The following is a 13,482-nucleotide window of genomic DNA, read 5'->3' on the forward strand; positions in this document are numbered from 1 at the left end:
TTCATAGCCTAGAGAAATGTTAATTAATCTTCCTTCTTCCTTAGGATGAGAGGGCCCCTCCAAGCTCCAAGGAGGAGGCATATGCAGTGAGTCATTACTGGATCCAACCGGTCCTATATCTGTCTGTTCTGCAACCTGCCATAAAGGGGGGTTAGGTATATAAGCCCAGTAAGTGTGATTAATCAAGTCAGCCTGCACGGGGGAAGCAAAAGCAAGCATAGCGACAAAAATCTTTTCTGGATTCCAAGGCATTCCCTGTTGAGAAACCAGGTTTTCAGCTTGATTAGTAAGGGTTTTTATCTGTCCCAAAGCGGGGAGATCATAAGGTCGATGATGTCGAGTGCGGCGTTTGTTGTAAATGTTTAAGGTCGCCATTGCTTGTACTAGAAACTCCTCTTCCTGGGGATTTTGCCATTTCTTCTCTATCTTGAATGCCAGTAGCTCCCCTGGGGCGGATCTTCCGAAGAGGGAGCCAACTGATTTCATTGGTTCCATCTGGAGAAATACAAGCATACCCCTTTCCTTGTAATATTAATTTTCCAGATTTCCATTGTTGAGTGAACCCGTCTTGATAACAGATGGGCAGAGGAAGGAGGGTATCCTTCAATGCTTCAAAATCTTTTTCTGCTTTTATCAAAATATCCCTTTGCAGTAAGTTTAAAAATTTTAAAACAAAGCTGTATTAACAATAGTTATAGGATTAAAGAATATATTGCGTTGGAATCTGTCGGGGTCCTTTAATGGACCAGAACCTGGCAGTCTGGAGTCAACGATAAGAAAGTGAAAGAGAGAGAAAGAAAGAAAGACAGGGGGACCCAAGCTCTGATGGAGCAAAGGTGCTTTAATGATCTTTCTGTTGTATATATAAGCTGTTGTACAAGAAATTTCTTTCGATAATGATAAAGATCAGAAAACCAAACATACAGCAACTGTTACCAAGGGATTAATAATGATCACAAGGTCAGGAGACAATCCATATCTCAAGAAAGAGGATGGAGACTAAGCAGTTTTGTAAGGAGAATGTTTACTGAAGGAGATTCAAGCCTGTCTCATCCAATGACCTCAGTCCTGGGAGCGGGTGCCGTTCCACTGGTTTCTGACAAGAGAAACTGCTAAGGAACAAAGGATTTCTGAGAAGCAGCACGTAGGAATCCTCCTGTTAAACATTCCCTGACAATTCCCCCTTGTTTATTTACAATATTTGTAAAAATGGCTCTGACCATTTGAGTTTGTTTAGTTTTAATTTTTGCATGAAGGCAACGGTCAACGAGAAATATAATTGTCAAGACAGTCACCAAAACTACAGTTCCAGACCTGATGCTGTGAGTAATGCTTTGAAACTATCCGTGTGGCTCCAGCCCAGATAAGCTAGTTATTCAGCTAAAGTTTCCAAATTAGTGGAAGAGGGCAGATTTTTAGAAAAGGTTTCAAAGATGTCTTTTTGTAATACTTGTACATTCAGAGAGGCATTATCATGTATGTTTTGTAAATGAAATTTTATTTGTTCCCAGTTGTAGGTACTATTATTGACTTGAACAGGAGTAACAGAAAATTGAGTAGAATTCCAATCACATTTTAGCATCACCTGTTGTTGTACATCTATTGATTGATCTCCAACCCATTTGATGGCTGTTTTTAGTTCCTGTATTTCATCTTGAATATCCTCATCTCTCTGAGCCTGAGTGGCCCACATAGTATGAGCATCTTTAGTCCAATTTTGGATAAAGTTATGTGTTTGAACTGAGGTCTGTAATGCAACGCCAGTGACGGCAGCAGTGGTGCAAATAGCTGTTAATCCCAGAATGCCAAGAATCAGCCATCCGATGAATCGTTTAGATCGCCGGAGCAGTTTAGTAAGTATCCGGGAAGCAAGTCCAGCCATGGGACCTTCTTCCCAGGGCCACTGGAGATTGATTGGTAACCACAGACTACGTGGAGATCGAAGACTCAAAAGGGATTCATTTCTTAAGGAAGTAGAAGAGTTAAGACAAGTATATAATTTGCAATTTATACAAGTTACAGAATGTAAAGTCTTACTGAATTGTAAACTTCCTATAGCTGGAATACAAGGAAGGGGAACACAGGCTTGTAAGACATATGATTGATTATAACGAAATAAATAGTTTCTATGACTACGATTGGTCCCTGTGAAATGTCCAGTCCAAGTCCCAAGTTCTTCGGAGCTCACAGCAAGTTTCCAGATGTCCCATTGTTCAGGCCCAATCTGTTTATCGAGGATGATTGGAGGACGAGGGGGTGCCATTCCACCGTCAAGCCACCCAAGAAGTCCTTTGTCATGGTGATGTTCCATTGCAGTGTTAGTAACCTTTGGTACTTGAGTAGCACAATCACACACAGTGCTGTTAATATCATCTGAGCAGTTAGATAACCACATACCATGGGGTCCCCAATCGACAATTGTATGATTAGCCACAGACATTAATTTTCCTGATTTGGCCTGACATTTGTTCCAATGAACCAGAGCAAATTGAAAGTTCTTATTAGTAAACACTCTGCATCGTGTTCTTTGTTCGTTCCCTAACTCTTTCCCTAAAGTTTCAGTAGTATAAACATGGTTCACGGACAAAGAAAGGGCAGTAAATAATTTAAGCAACGTCGTAAAGTCCTCTTTTGGAAGCAGGGCAAAAGCCCAAGTTTGTCGGCTAATGTTTATGCATAATTTTGCTGGGCCCATACACAAAGGAAGGACTTCATAACCTAGAGAGATATTAATTAGTTTCCCTTCTTCTTCAGGGTGTGAGGGCCCTTTAAGGCTCCAGGGAGACGGCATATATATGGAGTCATTGGTTAATAATATGCAGTCATTGGTTAATTGGTCCTCTCTCTGTCCATTCTATGACCTGAAGTAAAGGGGTGTTGGGTATGTAAGCTCAGTATGTGTGATTAATTAGTTCAGCTCGAGCGGGGAGGGCTGGCGAGGGTTGGGGGCGAATGAGGGGGTGAGGCCAAAGCAAGCAGGGCAACAAAAATATTTTCAGGACTCCAAGGCATTCTCTGTTGAGAAAGCAGGTGATCACCTTGATTAGTAATGGGTTTTTATTTGTCTTCAAGAGGGGAGATCATAAGTTTGATGCCGCTGAGGGCGGTGCTTTCTGGAGATCTTTAGAGCTGCCATGGCCCATATTGGAATTTCTTCCTGCTGGAGTGTTTGTTGTCTCGCTTCTATCTTGAAGACCAGGGGCCCCCTTGGGTTGGATATTCCGAAGAGGAAGCCATGTGAGTTCGTTGAATCCATCTGGGGAAATACAAGCAGACCCCTTTCCCTGTAAGATTAATTTCCCAGATTTCCATTGTTTATTCAACCTGTCTTGGTACCATATGGGCAGAGGAGGAGAAGAGTCCTTCAATTCCTCAAAATGTTCTGCTCTTGTCAAGATAGCACCTTGCGGTAAGTTTATAAAATTTAAAACAAATAAAGCTATATAACAATAGTTATAGGCTTAAAGAATATATTGCGTTGGAATCTAGTAAAGTCTGCTGGATAAGGAAGATAAAAGTGTTCCTGTGTTTTCCCCCTTATTTAATTTTTTATTTGTAGTTTCAGTGAGTGATGTCTTTGTTTAACTATGTCTTGTGTTTGTGGATTATAAGGAATATCTGTAATCTGTTTAATAGAGAATGGATGTAAAAATTGTTTGAGCTACTTAGAAATATAGGCCATAATCTGTTTTTATAGTATTAGGTGTTCTCATTATTGCAACGTAAGCTCACAGGTGGGTTATAACTTGTCCCGTACTTTCACCTCAGAGAGGTGTGGCCCATATAAAAGAAGAATTTGTATCGATGGAGACATGTAAGAAGGAAGAGGAAGAAAGTTCAGGGCAGTGAGTTACATCCATTTGCCATAAAATTCTCTTTCATTTGTCATAAACCTTTTTTATATATTTGTATTCATCATCTTATTTGCCATTTCTTATATCTTTTTATTAAAAGCATACATCTTTTTTTAGCAACTATGAACTGTTATATTAGCAATTTAGCAATTATGAAGTGTTATATATTAGCATTTTATAGATTGGTGAATATATTTATTATATATATATTTGTTTTATTATATAAATATTTATATTGATATATATTTACTGATAGTCTAAAATCTCCTTAGTTTTCCTGTAAGAGAAACTTTTTGTAAGAGGAAGTTAGTGTTCAGTAATTAATCTTTTAAAATCTTACTTTATTTGGAAATGATCTAGCTATTTAATAAACTTTTATTATTTAGTTTAGTACAATTTTAGGAGTTTAAGTTACCCATCCTAAGAGATTATTTTAGATAGACATTTAAAAAATATAATTATTTTTAATAGACTTTATATAAAATTTTTCATCTCATTTATATATTTATATATATATAGTTACTTTTTTGTTGGCAAATTTAGTTTACCTTAAATCTAGGCACAGTAAAAGTATTATATAATGTTGATGATGTAAGACCTGTCTTAATTAGATTAGCAATTAATTATATTTATATTTAAATAAACATTTAATATTGAATATTTTTCAGTTCATGTGAACTTGAATTTAAATAGAGCTCATTAATTTCATATCCAAAAACAAAGACATACATTGAGACCTAGATAATTTTGCATAGACAGATACAGTTTTCTGCTTGAAATTTAAAATGTCTTTTTGATATATATATATATTTTTTTTTTTTTTTTTTTTTTCTGAGTTCCACCAATTTGTTTATGGCTGGAGTCCCAAATTGAGTGGTCTGTGTATCCCAAGGACATGATAAGGGTTAACTTTAGGTTTTTTCTTAGGTCTATTTTTTTTTCCCGTCCAGAATTGGAGCTCCAAAAATGTATTTTAACAAGTTAACCTTTTCCTAACTGCACGTGTAACAAGAACTTGTTTTGCAATTTGAAAAAAGATTTTATTTTAATCAGTTTTTTGTGGAGTCTAAAGAACATCATGGCCTTTCAGTGTCAAAAATATCATTTTTCCTTTTTGTAGTTACAGTATATTATTAATGATATATGCATGAGAGAATTGCTGTCCCATTGGATGTAAAGCCTTGGCTACAGAATTTTGACACATAGTCGGACTATTAAGCATACCTTGAGGTAACACATTCTATTGAAATCTCTTATGAGGACCGATGTGTTTAGGAAAAGGGAGAGAGAAAGTGAATCTCTCTCGGTCTAAAGGGTGTAACGGTATATTCAAAAAGCAATCTTGTAAATCAGTACTAATAATGTGCCACTTCTGAGGAATAGTAGTAGGTGATGGGATCCCTGGTGGTAGTGCACCCATAGGTTTCATAGATGCATTAACCTTTCTAAGGTCTGTAAAGAGACGTCATTTGTTAGATTTCTTTTTTATTACAAAAATAGGAGAGTTCCAAGGAGAGTAAGATTCCTCAATATGTTTTAATTCTAATTGTGTGTCTATAAGTTCTTTAGTAGCCTGTAATTTTTCTTTTGTAAGGGGCCATTGTTCTGTCCAAATAGGCTCATCATTCTTCCCAGTTATTTTAAGAATTGCTTTGTTTGTTAAATGAGCAGTGGCCCCTAGGAAAAATGTGGAATGTGTATCTGAGTTGTCCCTTCCTATTTGATTAAGGGGTGCATCTATCACATAAGGTCTTAAATGTTGCAGGCTTGCCTTTTGGTCCTTCATATGGGTAGATTTGAACATTTTGATAAATTTCTTGTACTTTGGTTTGAGAAATTCCTGCAACTTGGCAAGAGATTTTTTGTATAGGCCAGGATTTGGGCCATAAATGTTTGGAAATAATATTAATATCAGATTCAGTGTCTAGGAGATCAGGAAATCTTTTTCCATTAATTTTGATATTTATATTTGGTCCGGCATATTCAGATACCAATGATGTCCATAAGGATTGTTTCTGATCTGTACTGCTGAATCCGCCTGTCCGTACATAATTAGAGGAGTTAATAGAAATGTAAGGCAGTAAGCACTGCCGGATGTTGAGGGTTTGAGGGAAAAGATAGAATTTGCCCCTGGTTTTTGTCGTCGGGGACCTGGAGGGGTTCCCTGTTTGGAGTTTCCCGGAATAGGTTTTCCCTCAATATCAAATTTAGATTTACAATCTTTGGCCCAGTGCATTCCTCTATGGCAGTGAGGGCAGATTCTTGAAAGTTTTTTATTAGCCTTCTTATGGTAGTCCCTTTTTAAATGGCTTTTATCTCCACATGTAAAGTATCCTTCATTTCCCATTCTAAAGGCAGCAGCCATTGTCTCAGCGAGCATTTGCATCTCTTGAGTTTCTGATCCTAGATTGTGACAAGCCTTCAAATAATCAATAATAGTCCTAGTCTCAGGAGTTGGAGCGATAGCTCTTTGACATTCCTGATTTGCATTCTCAGAAGCAAGTAATTTCTCTAGCTGATTTTTGGCTTCTTCTCTGATTACAGTATGGGAAATAGCAGTTTGTAATCTAGCTAAAAAAGGCAGGTCAGGTAGTCTGCTATTCTCATCTCTTTCAGAATTTTCCACAGTTTATTGAGAGCCACACAGTCAAAGGTTTGGCATACTCAATAAAACAGAAATAGATGTTTTTCTGGAACTCTCTTGCTTTTTGATGATCTAATGGATGTTGGCAATTTGATCTCTGGTTCCTCTGCCTTTTCTAAAACCAGCTTGAACATCTGGAAGTTCACCGTTCACATATTGCTGAAGCCTGGCTTAGAGAATTTTGAGCATTACTTTACTAGTGTGTGAGATGAGTGCAACTGTGTGGTAGTTTGAGCATTCGTTGGCATTACCTTTCTTTGGGATTGGAATGAAAACTAACTTTTTCCAGTCCTGTGGCCACTGCTGAGTTTTCCAAATTTGCTGACATATTGAGTGCAGCACTTTCACAGCATCATCTTTTAGGATTTGAAACCGCTCAGCTGGAATTCCATTGCTTCCACTAGGTTTGCTCGTAGTAATGCTTCCTAAGGCCCACCTGACTTCACATTCCAGGATGTCTGGCTCCAGGTGAGTGTGAGTGATCACACCTTCTTGACTATCTGGGTCGTGAAGATCTTTTTTGTACAGTTCTTCTGTGTATTCTTGCCACCTCTTCTTAATATCTTCTGCTTCTGTTAGGTCCATACCATTTCTGTCCTTTATTGACCCCATCTTTGCATGAAATGTTCCCTTGGTATCTCTAATTTTCTTGAAGAGATCTCTAGTCTTTTCCATTCTGTTGTTTTCCTCTGTTTCTTTGCATTGATCACTGAGGAAGGCTTTCTTATGTCTCCTTGCTATGCTTTGGAACTCTGCATTCAAATGGGTATATCTTTCGTTTTCTCCTTTGCTTTTCACTTTTTTTTTCACAGCTATTTGTAAGGCCTCCTCAGACAGCCATTTTGCTTTTTTGCATTTCTTTTTCTTGGGGATGGCCTTGATTCCTGTCTCCTGTACAGTGTCACGAATCCCCATCCATAGTTCATCAGGCACTCTGTCTATCAGATCTAGTCCCTTAAATCTATTTCTCACCTCCACTGTATAGTCATAAGGGATTTGATTTAGGTCATACCTGATTGGTCTAGTGGTTTTCCCTACTTTCTTCAATTTCAGTCTGAATTTGGTAATAAGCAGTTCATGATCTGATCCACAGTCCGCCCCTGGTCTTGTTTTTGCTGACTGTATAGAGCTTCTCCATCTTTGGCTGCAAAGGATATAATCAATCTCATTTTGGTGTTGACCATCTGGTGATGTCCGTGTGTAGAGTCTTCTCTTGTGTTGTTGGAAGAGGGTGTTTGCTATGACCAGTGCGTTCTCTTGGCAGAACTCTGTTAGCCTTTGCCCTGCTTCATTCTGTACTCCAAGGCCAAATTTGCCTGTTACTCCAGGTGTTTCTGGATTTCCTACTTTTGCATTCCAGAAGGGTTCAGATAGGGAGAAAAGAGAAACGTTTCTATTTGTGTATAAAATATAATTTTACCAAATTACTGTCATAATTACTTTCAGGGGAAGGTTCTTTTTCCTTACACCTGGAAAACACATATTCAAGCAAGTGATTTTTCAGATGCAAACCATAAAAGTTATAAGCATATTCTTCAGTCCTTCTGTTAAGCTTTGTGAAGTCATCAGGTTTTTCATTAGAATCCTTACCCAGTTCAGAAAGTTGATATTTACCTGAAACTCCTTTCTATAAATCTTCTCGAAGAGCAAGTATTTTTGAGAAACTTGATTAGTGCTATGACAATATTTTGAGGTAGTAATTAGAATTATGCCTGATAACATTTTACCCAAACATATCAAAGTTTTAGGAACACCATGTAGTTTCTATGATATCTGTATTAGTAACATTTACCATACAATAGAACCTGAGACTTATTACTCACTTGACAATACTTCCCATGTCATTATGTATAGAAAATCAGCCTAGTTAGTGTAACATGTCTCTTTGGGGTATTTCAGGGGCCCTCTGAAGCATGGCAAAGTTAGCTAGAAATAAAGTTCTTCATTACAATGACTTAGGAAGTTTTGTCAACAAGTATCAAAAAGGTTTAGAACACTCGGTCAGATAGGATTATAGGTCATTGTGAAACAATCGTTCTTCATATAGCCAAAGTAACAATAAAAGATTTCAGAACAAATCATTTAAGAGATAAAGAAACTTAAATCTGTTATCAAAGGCAGTTCACCATCTGAAGAAAGGTGTCATCTTAATAGACAGAAAAGCTAAAGTCAAGTTTTGCAACAGACAGAAAAGTGAAACTCAAAGCTAAATAAGTTTTACATTATTAAAAGGCAAACTTAATTAAATTTATTTTACACTTATTTTAAACCATGTACAAAGCTCACTTCTCATGGCTCACTTTTCACAAACCTTATCACTTTCTGTACCCATTACTTTGTTTTTCCATCCTAAGAAGCCACCTGTAGGTCAGCCTTACTCCTTTTCCCCTCACAAAATGCAATTCTATTCCCCATAGCTTCTTTACCGAAAACACAGTTCCTACTTACATTAGGAAACCAAGAATTGACTTTTTTTTTTTTTTTTTTTTACAAGTTCGTCCATTTTTAATACTGAATCAGAAGAAGCTGTTTTTGGCCTCCCAAAATGCCCGTCCCTTTTTACTGAGATTAACATATTTCAGAATTTTAAGTAAACAGTTGCTGTAACTGGGTAAAGTTTCCCCAGGTCCATCGTCCAGGAACTGCCGGCATTATCGGCAGTGCCACCCAGTCTTCAAGGGGGATATCAGCCTGGATCTGCTCTGTAATTATTGCAGAGCTCCAATTTGCTTTAGCCGTGTCAACAGTTCCCCTCTCTCATGCATAGTTACTAGATCAGTGCATCCACCTATGCACTCTTTACCGATGAAGACCGGAGGTACCATTCTGGCTCCTGTGAGCTGTTGCAAGTAATCTTGAATCTCATTGGTGTCGCCGTTGGCTGTGATGTTGACAAATTCCAAACGCCCTTGTTTGAAGCAGTTGGCTGAGGAGCTCCTGAGTCCTTCTGCCGTAGGGGCAGGTGGGCTTGATGAACACAACCACCTTCCCAGACTGGATGTTGCTGTTCACGAATGCTTGAGCCATGCTGCCTCCCCCAGGAGGACACCTTGACTGCCAAGGACTGACTTTTATATTAGCATTTTTTAGATTGGTGAGCATAGATACCAGTGATAATTTCTAAAACCTTTGCTTTCTTAGAGAGAACATTTTAGGATGGCATCAAACAAAATGAGGGCAAAATGAGGACTGTAGCCTGGGAGGCGGCATCTCAGATAGCTCTGAGAGACTGCTTCAAAGCGGCAGTGGGGAAGGTCAGTATAGAAGGTTTTGGTGAAGGGGAAGTTCGATAACATGAAGCACTTATTGTACAAAAGGTTTTTTGTTAGCCATGAGGATATGGTGTCACCATAAAAGGATTTAGTGCTTGTCTAGATAGGAGGAGATGCAATGATTGAGACCATAAAATCTGTTCCTAGAAACATTAGGGGAAAAAAACCAGCTATCTAAAGACCTGTCTCACCGGATTCCCTGGAGCATGGAGTGCCTCACTCCACAGTTGTTGAAGGTCAGCAGCTATAGCAGCATGGGGTTCAGTCTCCGTAGAGGCAGGTGGCAAATGCCTTTGTTGCTCAGTCACTGGCATTGCTCTTGGTAAATGCCACTTGTAGCTGACAGGTGTTTGCTATGACCAGTGTGTTCTCTTAACAAAATGTTAGCTTTGCTCTGTTAGTTGGCAACTGTTTGTTGCCTTCTTCAATCTGTACTCCAAGGCCAGACTTGCCTGTTACTCCAGGTATCTCTTGACTTCCTACTTTGGCATTCCAGTCCCCTATGATGAAAAGGACATCTTTTTTTGGTGTTAGTTCTCTGAAATCTGTAGGTCTTCATAGAAATGTTCAACTTCAGCTTCTTTGGCATTAGTGCTTGGGGCATAGACTTGGATTACTGTGGTATTGAATGGTTTGCCTTGGAAACGAACAGAGATCATTGTGTCGTTTTTGAGACTGCATCCAAGTAGTGCATTTTGGACTCTTTTGTTGACTATGATAGCTACTCCATTTCTTCTAAGGGATTCTTGCCCACAGTAGTAAATATGATGATCACCTGGATTAAATTCACCCATTCTGGTCCATTTTAGGTCACTGATTCCTAGAAAGTTGATGTTCACTCTTGCCATCTCCTCTTTGACCACTTCCCATTTACCTTGATTCATGGACCTAACATTCCAGGTTCCTACACAATACTGTTCTTTACAGCATTGGACTTTACTTCCACCACCAGAGACATCCCTAACTGGGCGTTGTTTTTGCTTTGGCTTGGCCTCTTCACACCTTTGGAGGTATTTCTCTGCTCTCTTCCAGTAGCACACTGGGCATCTACCAACCTGGGGAGTTCAGCTTTCAGTGTCATATCTTTCTGCCTTTTCATAGTGTTGCTGCTAGCAAAGTAATGCTCAAAATTCTCCAAGCTAGGCTTCAACAGTACATGAACCAAGAACTTCCAGACATACAAGCTGGATTTAGAAAAGGCAGAGGAGCCAGAGATCAAATTGCTAACATCCAAAAAGCAAGAGAATGTCAGAAAAACATCTATTTCTGCGTCACTGACTGCACTAAAGCCTTTTACTGTGTGGATCACAACAAATTTTGGAAAATTCTTAAAGAGATGGGAATACCAGACCACCTTACCTGCTTCCCAAGAAATCTGTAGGCAGGTCAAGAAGCAACAGTTAGAATGAAACATGGAACAATGGACTGGTTCCAAATTGAGAAAGGAGTACAAAGGAGTATGTCAAGGCTGTATATTGTCACTCTGCTTATTTTCCTTAGCTTCAGAGTACATCATGCAAAATACCAGGCTGGATGAAGCCCAAGCTGGAATCAAGATTGCTGGAAGAAACATCAATAAGTGACACCACCCTTAAGGCAGAAAGTGCAGAGAAACTGAAGTGAAAGAGTAAAAAGCTGGCTTAAAATTCAACATTGAAAAAAAAAATTCAGCATTCAAAAACTAAGATCATGGCATCCGGTCCCATCACTTCATGGCAAATAGATGGGGAAACAATGGAAACTGTGAGAGACTTTATTTTCTTAGGCTCCAGAATCACTGCAGAAGGTGACTGCAGCCATGAAATTAAAAGACACTTGCTCCTTGGAAGAAAAACTATGACCAACATAGACAGCATATTAAAAAGAACAGACACTACTTTGCCCACAAAGTTTGTCTAGTCAAAGCTATGGTTTTTCCAGTACTCATGTATGGATGTGAGAGTTGGGCCATAAAGAAGGCTGAGACTTGAAGAATTGATGCTTTTGAGTGATGGTGTCAGAGAAGACTCTTGAGAGTCCCTAGGACAGCAAGGAGACCAAACCAGTCAATCTTAAAGCAGATCAACCTGGAATATTCATTGGAAAGACTGAAGCTGAAGCTTCAATATTTTGGCCACCTGATGCAAAGAACTGACTCATCATAAAAGACCCTGATGCTGGGAAAGATTGAAGGCAGGAGGAGAAGGGGGCAGAGGATGAGATGGTTGGATGGCATCACTGACTTAATGGACATGAGTTTGAGCAAGCTCTGGGAGATGGTGAAGGACAGGGAAGCCTGGTGTGCTGCAGTCCACGGGGTCGCAAAGAGCAACTTGAGCAACTGAACAACTCAAGAAGAGGAAGCAGAAGAGACAGATAAGGACATTCTCCCCCTCCCCACTTCTCCTTTTATTATAAAACTGTAGCCCACTAATTACTCTGGTCGGCACCCTCTCCCCCTCTGCTTGTAATCCTCACAAGTTTCCTATCTTTTTTTTTTTTTTTTTCAGTCAGCACAGGCTGCCATAGAAAGATGGTATAGATGTCTAGAGACACAGAAAGGATCTTGTTGCTAGCGCAGGAGACAGGGTAGGTGGTATGTGAGAAGGAAGAAATTTTACTGTCTGAGTGCTGCTCACAGGATTTGACAATCTACCTTCTTAATTTGGGGACTTTTCTGCTATGTTCTAAGTCTAACCCTGATTTATTTGGCTTCACTGACTCTTAGTTGTGGCAAGTGGGATTTAGTTTCCTGTCCCGGAAGGAAACCTAGGCCCCCTGCATTGGAAGCATGGAGTCTTAGTTACTGGACCACCAGGGAAGTCCTCAAAGATCTCTAAGCTGGTGAGCTTTGCATTGCAATGCTTGTTTTATGACTAAGCTTTAAAATGGAACTATGAGATCTCTATTGCGATATATGTATTGCTCAGGTTAATTTGTAGGTGAGCTCTATTTAACTGCCTTTTTAAAAAGTGCTTACAAAGTAAACATTTCTAAATATGACAGAAACTAAGCTAAATGGATTTCAGATTCGTATGACTCAAGAAACATTTAGTATTAAATTAACATCTGGCATTAAAGTTTGTTGTTTGCTTGTTATTTAACAGAGACATGTCATTTAAACACATCACTTTTTTTTCATTTATTTTTATTAGTTGGAGGCTAATCACTTTACAGTATTGTAGTGGTTTTTGCCATACATTGACATGAATCAGCCATGGATTTACATGTGTTCCCCATCCTGATGCCCCCTCCCACCTCCCTCCCCATCCCATCCCTCTGGGTCTTCCCAGTGCACCAGCCCTGAGCACTTGTCTCATGCATCCAACCTGGGCTGGGGATCTGTTTCACACTTGATAATATACATGTTTCAATGCTATTCTCTCAGATCATCCCACCCTCGCCTTCTCCCACAGAGTCCAAAAGTCTGTTATATACTTCTGTGTCTCTTTTTCGGTCCTGCATATACGATTATCGCTACCATCTTTTAAAATTCCACACATATCAGTTAGTATTCTGTATTGTTGTTTATGTTTATGGCTTACTTCACTCTGTATAATGGCTCCAGTTTCATCCATCTCATTAGAACTGATTCATATGTATTCTTTTTAATGGCCAAGTAATATTCCACTGTGTATATGTAGCGTAGCTTCCTCATCCATTCGTCTGCTGATGGGCATCTAGGTTGCCTCCATGTCCTGGCTATTATAAACAGTGCTGTGATGAGTACTGG

General features: G+C 39.0%; 1 pseudogene; it reads right to left on the minus strand.

The window, feature by feature from the left end:
* Positions 1-9,206: 9,206 nt before the first annotated feature.
* LOC133054769 (glutaredoxin-1-like) lies at positions 9,207-9,525 on the minus strand (annotated as a pseudogene).
* Positions 9,526-13,482: the final 3,957 nt, after the last annotated feature.

Source organism: Dama dama, chromosome 4, assembly GCF_033118175.1.
Source record: "Dama dama isolate Ldn47 chromosome 4, ASM3311817v1, whole genome shotgun sequence".
Lineage (NCBI taxonomy): Eukaryota > Metazoa > Chordata > Mammalia > Artiodactyla > Cervidae > Dama > Dama dama.